Raw genomic sequence first — 16,607 nt, 5'->3', positions numbered from 1 at the left:
ATATTATGAAAGTATTTTTAAGACAAACCTACATATATAATTTTAAAATTTTCATATTATATATTTTAAAAGTTAGTGTTAGTTAAAGCTTTAAAAACTTGATTGAACTTTTTTCAAAACGACCATATATTTACGATGGAAGGGAATACTTCAGTATGATTGTTTGAAACGTCTACTTCAGTAATACCTGTTTAGATGCAAAATTTCCGCATGAATTTCATGCAAAATAGTACTAACACGTGAAGTTTATAGTACTAACACGTGAAGTTTGGATTCTGTAATGGCCATAAGATCCAGCATCCGGTCATAATAGTGTGCATCCCAACACATCAGGACATGAACTAGTACAGCTCCTTAATTTGGGTTACAAAATTACAGCGTACTGTGATCGATGGCTGATGAAAAAGGGCCTGTAATTTCTAGTATGAACTGTCTTGCACTGGATGTGAGAGACAAGATACCTCGAGTCAGTACTCGTACACTCGGTTGCTGCCCGTGCCTTCCTCTCTCTCTCAGGGACGAGAAGGGAGGGAGATTCTCTTGGCGAATAGGATGACGAGGAGGATTCCCTTGATGCGTGTTCTTAAGAAGCTTTGGGCCGTCCGATCCGGCTTCAAGGTACGCGTGGACGGTGATCAGCAAGGTACCCGGCTATATTCCATAGCCACGGCAGAGATACTGGTCAAGTGGCAACAACGTAACTGTTGGTTACGATGAGTCCAATAACAGAGGATGAAACGGATAGACGGTTCGATACAAGATTTTTGCCATCCAAGTGCCACCACCGTTCCATTTCTCTAGAGAGAAACTCAACATCAATGGTTTTTTTTTCTCGAGAGGGAAAAGGCACCTAAAATATCACAGAGGGTGGTAGTCTGGGTCCCATAAGATAACGTTTTTACGGACCCGGATCCTATACAGTCGACCAGGTAAAGAGATGCACAGTATCATCCTAGGCCACAAGACGTACTTTGTTTTTTACTGAAGACTTATCCTCTCGCTGTTTATTTTGAAGACCTATTTTGTGTCTATGGTATAAATATTTGGAGTGGATTGATAAGAACCCAAACTTATTTTCTCTAAAAGTTCTCAAGATCTTCATGCATAGTATTAACCTAATTTGAATAAAAAAGAATGTGCCTAACATCATCGAGCTCAAAAAAAACAACAAATATATAATTAGTGAAATGAGCATGTTAGCAGATTTGGACCTTGTTACTCTTTCATTGATATCACCGATCATCATCTGCGGAGGGTGTCTCCGCTGAATGTGTTGAGAGGCCTCACGCTGTGAGTATATGTCCCTCTCAAACACTGCTGGTGCAGACTCAAAAGCTGCTGAAGTGGAAATAGAGGCTGCAAGACCCTTTACCGGTGTCAAAGAAGCAGGAGCCAGCTCAATAGTAGGTGTGATAGTAGAAAATAGTGGATCAATCTCATCATTACTGGGAGCTAGAAAGTCATCATTTACAAATATGTTTTCACTCATCTCTTGATCATCTGCACACTCAAGAATAGAGCTAGCACAAGAGGTTGATTCATCAAATGTCACATCACATGACTCTATGATGGTGTTAGTTTCAAGATTATAAACCCTGTAAGCATGACCATAAAGAGAATACCTAAAGAAAATCCTATTGAAAGAACGCGACTCGAACTTATCAAAATTGTCACGCTTTATGATGACTCAATGATAGTCAAACACTCTCATAAGTGAAACAGTCGGCTTCCTCCTAAAGTACAACTCATAAGAAGTCAAATTCAAAATCGAGCGCAAGAAAATCCGATTTGAGATATAACAAACTGTGCTAATAGCCTCTGCCAAAAACTTCATAGGAGTCATATGCTCATCAAGCATCGTCCTAGCCATCTCAACCAAAGTTCTGTTCTTTCTTTCAACCACATCATTCTGCTGAAGAACACGTGTGGCAGAAAATTGATGCTCGATTCTATGTTCATGATAGAAAGCATCAAAGAGATAGTTCTTAAAGTCAATATCATTATCACTGCGAATTATTTTTAATGTACTAGGGAGTTCCTTCAACAATCTCAAAATTAAGCTCTGAAAGTGTGAAAACACGTCATCCTTGCTCACAAGAAAGAGCACCAAAGAATAGCGAGAGTAGTCATCAACAATGATCATTACATACCATTTTCCACCCGTCGAACAAACTCGGAAAGGACCAACAATGTCTATATAGAGAAGTTCTCTCAGTCGTTCAATCATCACCAGATTAATTGGTGGGTGAGATACGATAACCATCTTGACATGCCGACAACGAGCTCAAACAAGGTTCTTCTCAAACTTGAGCTTGAACGATCCTTGAATCAAGCCAAGGGCACTCAAACGCAAGAGCAAATCGAAACTCATATACCCTAGTCTTGTACGCCACATCCAAAGCTAAAAAAAAAGGTTGTGCAATTAAACACCGAGAAGAACCATAAAACTCAAAAAAATCAGCTCTAAAAACTCTCCCGACTCGAGAAATCCGACAAATCAAAGCGCCCGAGGAATCAAGAACTTGAGAAGCATTACGCTTGAAGTGCACTTTCAAGTCCTCACCTAACAACTGAGATAAAAAAAAAGCAAGTTGTATCCCAGATGCTTCACCAAAATCATATCTTTGAGAATAAAACTCTCACTCACATTTACTATACCTTTGGCTTTCACTCTACATTTTCTGTTATCCTCGAATGTGATGTACTCATGTGGCTTCATCAGGATGAGACTAGAGAATCATGATGTATCTCTGGTCATATGTCGCGAATAACTGAAGTTAATAAGCCACTTATTCTCCAGACCTCCACCTACCACCTACACAAAGTAAGAAGAGATCGAGTACTCAGTGCTAGGGGGTAAGTAAGAAATTTCTTAGGAATCCAGCACCGAGGCACTCGAGAAGGAGTAAAAGCTAGTTTATACAAATCAGATCTAGCACCCTAGGGGCGAGTACCACGATGAGAAAAATGTGGATGCCAAAGTGTTTTGACTCAAAACATTTGACATATGGATCAAAATCATATGAGAAATGGTATGGTCAATGCTGGGCATCACCTCTAGTAGGAAACTGGAAAGCATCGGGAACCCATGTGTGAGAGTGAGGAAACGACTTATGTACACCAAAAGATAGGTGGTATATGTCCCGAGTGCTCCACTCCTATTCACGTTGCTCATCTCTCCTACAGCGAAAATAGAACTCAACTAGGTGACTCTCTCTCTCTCTAGCAGTAGGTGCATACATAAGTTCTCTCAGGAACTGGCCTGTTGGTCACTCTAGGTTCTATCATATAAGCTTTCATCTTTGGTGGATGATCTCTCTTGGGTTGTGTCTTTGGAAGCTCTGTTTTCTTAATTTGTGGTATATGATTTTTCTTTTCTAGCACAAGCTATGTGGCATTGATCTTAGATTCTTTAGATTATAAGGTAGTGGATGTGGTAAACACAATCTTACTTGGCCTATTGTAGGCCACTCTCTCAAAACTCAACCCTAAAGTTAATCTTGCCATATCTGCACATATCTTGTTCTTGACCAAGATCAAATCCATTTTGCCTTTTACTTCTGAGCACTTCTCCACAAGAGATAGGGGATACTCATTCTCAGCCACAAGCTTCTGAATTTGCCCTCTAACTCAAATGAGTTTGTCCTTAAGGACGATGTAGGTGGAACAATTTGGCCGCACATCCTTAGAACACCCATCACTCTCCAATATAGATTCTAACTCCATAATACACTTGTCTTTCATTTCAACATCGTTTGCGAGGAAAGAGCAATTTTGGCAAGCGCCTAAGAGAGTGGATCTAAACTCGCCCTCAAGAAGTTTCTTCTCGGCAGTCTCAAGCTAACTGACGACTTGAGCATGCAAAGTCACAATCCTCATCCTTAGCCATAGATCGAAGCAACTCAAGCTTAGACAATGAACATTCTAGCCTAGACTTCAGTTCCTTAATCTCTCGAACTCAGTAGTCTCAAGCTGACTGACGACTTGAGCATGCAAAGTCACAATCCTCATCCTTAGCCCTAGATCGAAGCAACTCAAGCTTAGACAATGAATATTCTAGCCTAGACTTGAGTTCCTTAATCTCTCGAACTGCTTCCTTAAGTAATCTATCCTAGCTACAAGAGCATCATTCAAGGTATCAACCTGAACAGAAAGCTAGTCGTAGGACGGTGATACCTTAGAAGGATCAAGCTCGGGGTCATTATCGTTGTCGTCTACCATGAAGTAAAGGCCGGTGAAGTCTTTATTCTTCTTCTTGTTCTTCACGGGCGGCTCCTCCTCTTCTGACCTCTCATCTTCACTTGAGGACATGTTTGATCGCCGCTACAAAAGCTCACGAATCTGCCTTGGCTGTCTTCTTGGCCATCTTATCAGGGTTCTTGAAGAAGGACTTCTTGTTCTTCTTCTAGTTGTCTTAGTCGTGGTTGCGGTCTTTCTTCTTCTTGAGCTTGGGACAGTTTTCCTTGAAATGAGTGATGTCACCATACTCATAACAAGCACGAGATCTACCTCTCCTCTGATCTCGTCGGTTGTTGTAGAAGCGGACAAACTTCTTCATGATCAATGCCAAGTCTTCGTCATCAAGTGTATACATCTTCTCTTCTACAATAGAGATCAAGGAAGACAAAGCAAATTTACCAGGTGAAGTGTTGGCACAAGAAAAACCAACTCCTGCCTAAGTGCCACTACTATATCCTGAAACCAATATTATGTTCTGAGACAGGAGGTTTCCTAGACCTATCCTAGTCGTTTTGGCTATCTCTGTGGATTTTAGCTTGCTGAAAAGTTTATCACAAGTTAATATATCAGAACTGGATGACCCCTCAATGCTAGAGATCTTTACTTCCTAAATGTTACGGCCAAGAATATAAAGAAGCTTGATCGCCCTCTCTTAACCAGAATAAGGCAAAACCCCAATGGATCTAGATTGCTTACAATCTTATCAAATCTTACAAACATAGCATCTAAAGACTCTCTGGATCCTTGCACAAACAATTGAATTCTTGATTGTAAGTGCTCTGCACCTAGTCTTGATTTGGTTGGTGCTCTCATGAAAGACACTAAGAGTGGACCAAATATCTCTAGCAGTACGGATGTGTTGAACCCTATCAAAGTCATTACGACTCAAACGGTGAACAATATATTTCTAGCCTTGTTGTTGGCTTCATATTGTTCAGTCTATGCCTGAGAAGTACAAGTAAGAGGAATTTCATAGTTGGAGTCAACAATATCTCATATAACACTTTCTTAGCTTAAGAGATAAGCCTCCATACGCACCTTCCAATATGAGTAATCACGACCCTTAAAGAACAAAATCTTTCTATTTCTCTCCATTGTCACCCACGGATCACAAAGTCAGGTAAGTTCAACTAGTGATCAAACATGGCTCTGATACCAATTGTAGGATCGAGAAATGTGAATAGAGATGGGTGAATAGGATCCTCATCAAATTCTTGGATGGCATATCCCAATCTTTTCACCCAACTCACCTCAAATCAACATACGGAAGCAACAAAACCGAGAGAAATAAAACACAATAAAAATCTCTGAAGAAAGCATGGCTCTCATGGATGAATATGAACGATAGATTCCATAGAAATCAATTCCAAGAGTCATAGCAACAAAAAAGATTGATTCACTTAGATTCGAAGAAATAGATATTGGGTGAAGAGAGCCTCCAAGTTGATGATCTAGAGGCAAATGATAGTTTAAGACTAACTCATAGATAATTCTTATCTCTCTAGAAACAAGAAGAACAACTCTAACACGATGGAAAAATTTAGCATTTCAACAAAAACAAAAATCACAACTTAAAACCGAAAGACTTGCAAACTTGCTAGGAAAGCCAATAAAGAGAAACTAGAAACAGATGAATACAAGCACAAGAGGAAACATAAACTTCATTTCTTGCAAAGGAACACCCTATTTTCAGCGGATTACAAAGCATTTTTGCTTCCAAAATCTCTCACCTAACACAAAGGCTAAGCTCTTCTATTCCTCTCCTGTAAAACCCTAGCACACAATCTCAAAAGGCTGGCTCAAAGGGCTCAACCAGTCCCCTCCCTTTATTTATAGCTTAGGTTACTTGACCCCTAAGTTTCCTAGATTTTTTCCAAAATATTCATCTCTTCCAATACACTCATATCTACCACCGAGAGTATTTTCTTCTATCTTTTTCCTCGTCCATCGAACAGTCGTTCCCTATTGGCCACGACACGTATCCTCACAAGGTGAGGAACCACAACCAGCTATCATTGTTCTCAATCTCAACCACTGCAAACGCGAGATGAATGATCTTATTGTTTGCATCCGCCTTCATCGTTGTCATAAGGTTACCATGGTACTTGCCGCTAAGAAATATGGCATCCAGGCATTCAACCAGCTTGCAATGTCTGAAAGCTTCGATGCACTGTCCAAAGGACAAAAAAAACCTAATGAGGAATCAGTCAGTGGTGCTGTATGACCCATTGAGTCCCTGGATTCATCATAGCAATCTTCTGCAGCAACATCGGAGTATAGTTATGAGACTCTTCAAAGCTTTCAAATAGTATATTCAACACCTTTTACTTCGCTCGTCATGTGGTATGGTAATTGATTAGCATGCACGTCTTAGTTTGTACCTCCTCTATAATGGATTTTGGCGACAAACATATGTCTGTGCCAACAAAGTTGATAAGGAGTTGGGCTATGAACCTCGCATCAACGGCGTGGCTCATAGTCCTAATTGCCTCTTCACTGCATTTATATGGGGGTGTGTCTACTGAGCATAAAATAGTTCTCATATTTTGGCTTATGTGCTCATACGAAGTAAGGACAATTTTGATGCTTGATACACCTAACATCATACTTCGTAGGGTTAGACCGGGCGCACTTGTAGTCCCTTCTTGTGATTACAGCATAATTTCTAATAAAGTGGACCTCCTCCCTGTTACGAAACCGTTGTCCGGTCTGGATATCGCTATTCTGGTATCCCCAGTTAGATAGGGTGTTATACTCAACGACGGCACAATCTAGTAGCCCAGCACCACGAAAGTACTAGATCGCAGGCACCGTGTCATCGTTGTCAGCAGCTTCTTCATCCCCGTTACCACTGGCTTCATCATCCATGCATCCTACATCTACCTCAGAAGGGTCCACTCTAGCTCCCTTTGTACCGAAACTGCCTTCCCCGACATACCGTTCCTCCTCTTCATGCATCACATGTTGGCCTGAACCTTCCACGCTAATCACTACATCATCTTGCACCAATCATGATACTATGTTTACATACACCCCCATTTCAAAGTTCTCCTCTAATGTCTTGCATAAGTACAAAGCTCATGTTTTGTTCCATCTCATCTCGAACAACGTATGGATAATGATCGGGCTGTTTGGAATAAGCCGTGGCCATAAACCCTCTAGGATAATATTATAGGACTATTGGTTCACACATAAAAAGCTCATAACATGTGATTTCAGACCATCTAGATCAATAGGTATCTCAATCGTACTCTTTATGTGCTGACAGTTCTGAATTGATACGAGCCTCCCGTGCAAAACAACATGACGTTCACCATAATAAATATAGATAGTCATAGCGTATCTGCTAAACAAACGTATATGTAATACAATAACTACTTAGATGTATGTACGATACACAATTAATTACACCCCTCAATAAATAATAAATACATTAACCTAAGTGATTAAGCTAATTAACTCTGATTAAATTACGTAAATACTTTAATTATACTAGTTAATGACATGCATACAATTATACTAAGAAAATAATCTAATTACACTGATTAAACTAAGTTAATAATAATATAATTACACTAACTAATTAAATTTATATAATCAAACTATTCAAATAATCTAAATACTCTAATTTATCAACTTAATATAATTTAACAGATTAAACAATCTACTCTGAATACTATTACTAATCTAAGTATTAATTACATATATAGTCTAAGTACTCTAATTTATCAACTTAATATAATTTATCGGTTTAAAAAATCTACTTACTCTAATTATTATTAATAATCTATATTAACTACTTGCATAAGCTAAGTACTTACTATAATTGATCTCATGTTGTTGCTCCTCCTCTCTCGTTGCGCTACTACTCCTCATCGTCTCGCGCTGCGTTGCTACTTCTCACCTCGCGCTCCGCTGCTCCTCCTCACTCCTCATTTTATAGCAAGCTGCAGGCGACACACCGAAAGCACCAACAGCACCGAAAACACCAACAACAAGAAAACAACACACCAACGCACAAAAAGAAACTATCATGCATGCATACCGGCCATTTGCGCAGAAAGCAAATCACCGAAGCGACGGCGCCGCGACAAAAACAGGACGTGACCGAACAGCAACAGGTACAGGACATATTCGGCGCACGATGTGCTGAATACACCTGATTTTCGGCATATGTGGTGCCGAATATAGTCGGACTCGCGTTTTTCGACGTACAGTGTAACGAAAGTCAGTTTTTTAAAATAAGGTGTCAAATACGGATGTAAAATTATAAATACGATGATACATTATCTATTTCAGTAAATACGGTTACATATATTATCTAATTTTGGATTTTAGCCTCAGCAACTGCAAGCTGAGCCGAACGTGTAATCATACGGGCCTAAATTGTCTTGGAAATGTATTATGGGCCTAAATAATCTAAAAAAGGATAGTTTGGGCCTGGAACGTCACAAGACAAGCGTTCACTTGTTCAAGTGCTCTTTCTGTCTTGCACTATCCCTGTATCCACAAGGGGAAAAATAAGACGTCCTCTTGCACTAAAAATATAACTTGTTCAAGCGCTCTTCAACCTTCCTCTCTATCTAAAAGAAAAGGTGCTTCAATCTTCAGCCTTGAGAACCGAGAGATGCTAAGCTACGGCTACCCATGCACCCGCAAAATATCATGTAAAAATGCAAATCAGATGAAAAAACGCACAATGTTTAAATATGAAAGCCTCTCATATATAGTTCTTAAATTTTATCATACGCGCGGGACGTCATGTTCATAAATCACATGTATAGCTAAGCATGTGTTTGTAGTCATGCAGAGAGGCCAGGTAGCATGAGCTCGCGTGGAAAACACAAGAAAATGCACCACAAATCCACAATAATGGGTTGAATTTAAGAAACAAAAAGCTGCAAATCGCAGATCAAAGTGATGCCACTTGAAAAAAAAAACTTACAAATTATTGTGGCTTGCATTTCTCATGTGCGAGAATGTCTTTCTCGGCGCTCGGCAGGCGCATGCATGCGTGCCTCTGCAAGAATTAATGCACCCCATGCTTTGATTCTGGTCGAGCTCTTGAAGGTGAGGAAGGAAAAGAACAAAAGCTTTACTTCTCCCTAACCTGCTGTGGTAGCTTAATCGCAATTCTCAAGCAGGGCATATCCATTTCATGAACTTCTGAAGCCACCTTTTAAATGTCACGTGGTAGACTTCAGAAGTTCCAGTCGTTTTCACCTCACCTGCATAATACCGCTCTAGATTAGTCTATCAGAAAACATTGACCATAATAATCCACTTCATATCTGTAAGCATACCAAACATGTGAGGTTGGCGTCATTCCTCGAGTAAAAAAAAGGTCGGCGTCACTCTATCCTCAGAACTCACGTAATCCTTCAGCGAATTTCAGTTCTCAAAGTGATTGTTCAGCAAGTTCACCACTTCATACTGATCAGAGTCTCTGGTCAGGCGGCAAATTTTCGATAACAAAAAGAGAGAGAGGAGAGTCACGTACCAGTCACGAAATTTTCCTGAAAATAAATAAATCGCACGACCCTGATGAGTTCTCAATCTGCATGCATAAAGATAAAAATTCGTCAAGAGAAGCCTTAGTTCAGACTTATACGCTTAATTTGCATCGCTGGCTTCCGCTTCCAACTCCCCACAAGAACAGCTTTTCGCGAAAACAAACACAGAAAGCAACCGATATCGCATTCCCTATCCGAACAGGAGCAGATCGACGAACTCCTGCACGATGACTCTAGGATAAACTCAGCATGGTGTCACTCGCTGCCCCGGCATCGCACGCCTCACACAATCAGCGGCGGCGCGTGTAGATCGCGCAGCAAAACTGCTGAAACGTGAGACGATTTTGTAGTTTTCTTTGGCAATTTGGTCTGACTCTCGCTCACCTCATCTACCGGACAAGTTGGCAGTATACAAAACGGAAGGTCAGATATGTTGCGTCCTTGCGGTTGATTCTCGTCGCGTAGCCACAAGAATGACTGAATGAGTAACCGGAACCTGAGATCTTTTCAGTGACTCCGATCCGGAGATTTTTTTAAGAGCTAACCGTCCGTACTGCGTTGCATCGCAAGTGCGTGATAAATTTGTTTGGTTCAAAAAGTATGCGATAAATCAGAATTGTCTTACTGTTCAGTCTCCAACTAAAATACTCCGGCGGTCATCTATTCTACAATGTTCAAAAATATATGTTTTTTTTACAATTTTGAGATAACTTTTTAAACAAGGTTACTAGCCCAACTTTATACAGGAAGCTACAGTTCTTATAAGAAGAAATGGAAAATAAAGATCAACATTCGGCAACAGCGATACAGACAAAACACATCACTAGGAGAGCTCCACCATCCTACCACCATTCAAACAACCCAAAACAGCCTAAAATCACATAACCAAACAACACTACATCAGCAACAAACTAAAATAGAAAACAACTAAGACAACCTCCCCATCAACAGCCATGAGGTTAACAAAGTACCACAGCTATACCAAAAGATCGAGCATTTTTCAAAAACAATCCTTCAAAATATCAGAGGACGAATGGCTTGTAGATACAGAGACACTCAGTAGCTTACGCTCGCCTGAGCCGACGTGCCACCTCCCTGATTCTCACAATGCCGATCTCCACCTTCAATCTCTCCTGATGGAGCAACAATATCTTCCACTGCTGTAAAGTAAAAATTATTTTGAAAACAATGTCAGTTGGTTTAGGGAGCAATTTTCTCTCGATTGCCATTTTATTCCTCACCCTCCACAACACCCAACAATTTACCCCCAAACCGAAAATAAGAAACTTGTTCTGTTCCTTAGGTCTACCTCCTAACCAGTTGATTGAAAAATCCTCCAAAGAAAATGGAATCATGTACCATCCTAAAACATCTTTCAAAACACACCACACAAACATAGCTATAGGACATGAAAACATTATATGGTTGCAATACTCCACTTGTCCACATAAAGAGCAACCAACTTCACCAGGTCATTTTCTCCTTTTGAGCTGCACAGCAGATTGTAACTTGTCATAATGCATCTGCCAAAGAAAAATCTTCACCTTCAAACATGGTTTAGACTCCCACACCTCTTGCATTCTTCTATTGATCACCCCTCCAAAGGAAATTTGCTTGTAAAGAGTTTTTATTGTGAAACTACCATGTGTCTCCAAAGCCCATATTACCTCATCATCCTCCAGTTCCAAATTCACTTCCTCTAGTAAAGACATCAAATCCAGCCATTGTCTATCCTGATCTTCTGATAAAATCATTCTAAACTAAATATGCCATCTTTCCTCAGTGCACATATCCACCACCTTAGCTTTTGGATTATCACAGATTTTGTATAGGTCTTGGAAAGCCATCTTCGGAGGAACCTCACCTAACCATACATCAGACCAAAACAAAGTAGCTTTACCATTTTTCACTTTATGAATGGCTCCGCATTTGAATAAGTGTTTGACTTTTTGTAAACCCCTCTAAAACCGATATCCACCTTGACCTTTAGAGGAGAAAAAATCACCTCCAGTTATATATTTTTTATAAATCAATTGACTCCACAAAGATTCATCTCTTTGAGTTATCTTCTATATCCATTTTACTAAGAAACAATCATTCATGATCCTTATGTTGATGATGCCTAATCCTCCAAACTCCTTTGGTCTTCCAAGCACCTGCTACTATTTGGCTATATGATATTTAAAGTCCTTACTGCCTTCCTGCCAAAAAAAAAAAAAAAAACTGCATCTAATAGAGTTAGAACTCTTTAGGTTGACTCTCAGTTAAGTGATAAAAACCCATCATATATGTTGGAATGTTGTCTAGACATAAATTTGTGAGAATCAACCTCCTCCAGAAGATAGCAACTTGTCTTGCCAGGGATCAGTTCTTTTAACCAGCTTCCTATTGATAATTTGCATGTCTTGTTTCCTCAAATTATATGGATGAATAGGTATGCCTAGGTAAGTCATTGAAAAATTACCTAACTTGCAATTCAATTTTACAGCTACTGCCCTCTGTGTCTGCTCATCTTTTCCAATTAAAAAAATCTCACTTCTATGATAATTGATTTTCATTTCACTCATGCTCTTAAAGCAATACAAAATATATTTCAAGTCGATAATATTTTGGTCAGAATTCTCAATCAGCAGCACAATGTCATTAGTATACTGCAAGTGTGTAATCCCACTGTCGGTGTAAAGAATAATGGGGTCCTCTCGCAGGTGGACCCCACGCCGGTAAAATATCAATAGGTGATGTATGCCACATTTGTCCGGAACCGTGGTCACCCCGCGCGACCAGTTAGCGATCGCACGACCAACCAGCAACCACGCAACCAGGCTCTCCGACCAAGCTCCGCAACCAGTCACCAGGTCGCAGGAGCAAACCCCACGACCAATATCCTCTAGTCGTGGGGCAGGTATGTGTCTAAACAGTCTAATCATATTAAATATTTTTTCACTCGAGTATTTTCCTTCCCCAGATCCTCTTTCTGGTCGACCAAGGCGTGGTTGGAGCAGAGTTGCCATGTTCCGTCCCGTAGCATTAAACGCTATGGGACGGTATGACATGCATGTCAGGAGGTTTTTGCAGGTGCGCAGGCAGCGCGCGGGGACGGGACAGGGTAGTCCAGGCGATCAGGATGACTCAGGCGGTGGAGCGATATGACAGGCAGCGTCGTAGAGCAAGTGAGATACGTATGCTCTTAGTAATGATGGACCTAGGTGGGAAGCTTTAGCTACGCCTGGGTCTATATCTTGACTCACGTGTAAATTCTCTCTCCCTCTGATATATAAAAGGAGGAGTACCAGGCTTGTAAGGAGGTGAGGAAGGCTGGGCAAGAACATCATCTGTAACTAACTGAGACCATAAGAAAAAAAATACACAGAATGTAGGGGTATTACCCTAAGTGGATCTGAATCTAGATAATCATCGGTGTTTTTGAGTTGCACATACACAAATAAATTCAATAGGCACTCCCCGAATAAAGATCACGCACCCGTCGTTCAATACACTCCGAAATCATTGTCAGAGATCTTCCACGACACCCACCTTCTCCAGATAAGAAATCAAACCCTTAATCTTCCCATTTTGCTTAGCAGAATCAATCATAGCAGACAAAACATCTACTACTAAATTAAACAATAAGTGAGAAAGTGGATTTCCTGTCTAAGTCCTTTATATGTTCTAAAGAAACCTCCCTGATCATTGTTAACCTTTATACAAACTTTACCACCCTCCACCGACTGCATAACCCAATTGATCCACTTCTCAGGAATTTTTTTTTTTTACTGAAGCATCTTCTTCAGGAAATCTCAATAGACTTTATCATAAGATTTTTAAAATTTAACTTAATTATGATCTCCTTCATCTTTTTCACTCTGAGTTTATGAAGGACTTCGTAAAAGATAAGTACCCTTTTTAAAATATATCTCACCTTAATAAAAGCTGTTTGTGTTTTACTGAAGATCATGTATGTCAGCCCTCCCAACGTGATGGCTAATGGAGGTAACTTTAACCTATATTTTCTAGTATTATTCCTCTATTAAGTAACTTTTTTTCAATATAAATTTTATTTCTCATACAATGAATGATATTAAAAGAGGGTTAGATGATTATTTTATTTTTCACTTTAATACTTATGTTCAACTTAAAACATCATTTATTTTGAGACGGAGAGAGTAGTTGGAAAATATTTTTTTTGAAAGATTGTATTAATTAGAAAAAAAAAAAAGCCCGACGCAATTACAGGTGAGGAGCTCACATAGCCCGCTATGATTCGCAAAGTTAGTTGCTTAAGATCGATGGCACGCTCCAGCAAACACCTCGACTATGAGACTGAGGCATGTTGTTCAGAAACCTTGTTTCAAAAAAGAAAGAGAATCTGTTCTCTGAAAAAAAAAAGTTGGGATAAGAAAGATCTTCCATATGTTACATCCATGGACGTTTTTATACGCACTAAATTCGCATTTCTGTCCCCATCAAAATGCTTATCCAAGTTTTTCACGAATTGAAGAAACCGGCCATGTGAATAGCTAGTAGACGGACGAGTTTACGGCAGCGTGATTTATTCATTAGCATCATCTAGATCCAGGTCGATTTCTGCCTGTCTATTCAGGGCCTTAGTCTCACAGGTCACGACCGTGCCAATCGTGCAAAATTACGGGACAACAACGTAACTTGCCTCGTTTCATCGACCTAGAAGCTTCTATTTCTGCTGCCGTGTTCATCACAAATGACAGATCAAGTTGCAGACATAAAATGAAATTCCTATACAACTCTTACGTGTTACCGACCCCAAGAAAATGGATGCAAGAACCTGTACACCCGATGACCCTATCAAGGCCTATGCGGAACTTCGTAGTTTTTCTAGTCGAGGTCAACATGTACACGTCAGCGGACGGAGCAGGTAGAAATATCAAATATCTACCCACAATGTCAGTCAAGCACTCAAGCAAGGTCTCTAACTGATCAGTTGACACAGAGACATACGGCGATCAGATCCTGAAACCGCCAATTGAACATTGTGCGGACGAAGAATCAAAACCGGGACTGATCCAGTAACGGATCGATTCGAAACCGGGGCGGCGAATTTAAGTATCAATTGTTGCTTTATCCAGATCTTCAGATAATAGTTCATTGGAATTGGGGGTGCTGATCAGAAAAATACCGATTGATTTTATGGGTTTAGTTTGTTCCTAAGAAGGTTTCGGTCAACTCTGATAAAAAAACCTAGGGGAAATATGTGACATTGTAAATAAGAAGAAGTAGATATTCAAATTTAAGTTAAAGATAACTCGAATTTAAATAGCCTAGACGTATATTCACTCTAGTACAAATGAAAAAACAAGAATAAGTAAAGATAACCTTAGTCAAGTTATCAGTCGACAATGCATACATGATACATCCAGTCGTTAACAATCAGCGAATCAAAACAAAGAATCTAGTTCTGAATATATGCACGTACATTTCAGGGACTTCGGCATGGGCATCATTTGGTTTGATTATTATTTTCAGGACTCAGTCTTGATTTGACTCTATTGGGTGTATATCAGATATACTTCTTGAACAGAGTTCAAGATAGTCTTACCACATGTCTCTAGAAGCACCATTTTTTATTGAGTTCTTTCGCGGACGAGAATTTTTTCATGAAAGGATTTTGTTTCTTTTAAGTGTTCTAACAGTTTTATTTCATAATTTTTATTACGAAGAGATTCTTGAAGTCATTCCCTCTGTGACAATATTCTCTTTTCTTTCTCCTCATAAATCTCTTTTTAAAAAAACTATTGAAAATAAAAAAAAATAAAGAGAACAAGAATAACAAAGATAGTCAAATAGGAAACAAAATAAACAGAATATGATCGAAGATGGTCTAAATGAGAGATAGTCAATTATTTTGCTACGACTGCTTGATGCAAGTATCCCGTACCATTTCGTGCGCTAGCTGCTCCTCCCAAGCATGTGTTGTATATCATTTTCGAGCTGATGAACTGATGATGCCATCGTTTCAAAAGTGGACAAGCTTCGGCTTAGCTTCAACAACTCATGAAAAATCTGTACTCTTTCGTTTTTTATTCCTCAGAAACACGCCCAAGTTTCACGCACGAAAGAGATCTCCGTGGCCAATGCGTCCACAGATATTTCCGACATTCAATTCGATACGAAAAAGACGTCGCCCGACCGGTCGTAAGATTTATCAGCAGGTGAGGGAAGTACACCGGTCGCTTGCGGAGTCGGATGCCACTGTGCTCCACTGCCACTCCGGGAAAGGTTTCGTCATGCAGCACGTAACGCTCGAGATTGGGGGCGTGAATGTATCCCTGGTGTCGAGATCGATGATGACTCATGGCCATGAAAAGTTCGGTGAAAGAGCCGGAACATACCGGTTGAGATCTGTGGACTGCAGACAATATTTTGTTCGAACTGATGGGATAGAAGAAGTACTAGTACACTGATGGCCCTCGCTAAGCGTGATCGAGGAGCGTGAGGCCCAATAGCTGATGCATACGCATGACAAGCACGTGCAAACTGTAAGACCAGTCGATGTGCAACCGTGTGGCCACCTCGCAACAGCCACTTGGAACATCTTTCGCAGGCCGGGGGCAGCGTCCCGCGCGGTCCATTTGCAGCGTTCTGCGCCACCCACCTATCGCAGGATCGGGCTAAAAACGCGACCCGTCGTATGCGCGCGCGCGCGCGCACTGCGCGTTGGACAACGACGACGTCGTACCAAATCGCGGCGTAACCTGGACGCCTCGTCCTCGTGGCCGAGCCTGTCCGCTTCTCGTGGACGGCGTGAAAAGAACGGCCGCGGGCAGCACTTCTGGACCCCCGTCACGGACGCGCGCACGCACAAAAGCAACCCCACCCAAA

This window comes from Phragmites australis, chromosome 17, assembly GCF_958298935.1.
Source record: "Phragmites australis chromosome 17, lpPhrAust1.1, whole genome shotgun sequence".
NCBI classification, from domain to species: domain Eukaryota; kingdom Viridiplantae; phylum Streptophyta; class Magnoliopsida; order Poales; family Poaceae; genus Phragmites; species Phragmites australis.
The sequence above is the reverse complement of the archived record's forward strand: the minus strand, read 5'-3'. Positions refer to the sequence as shown.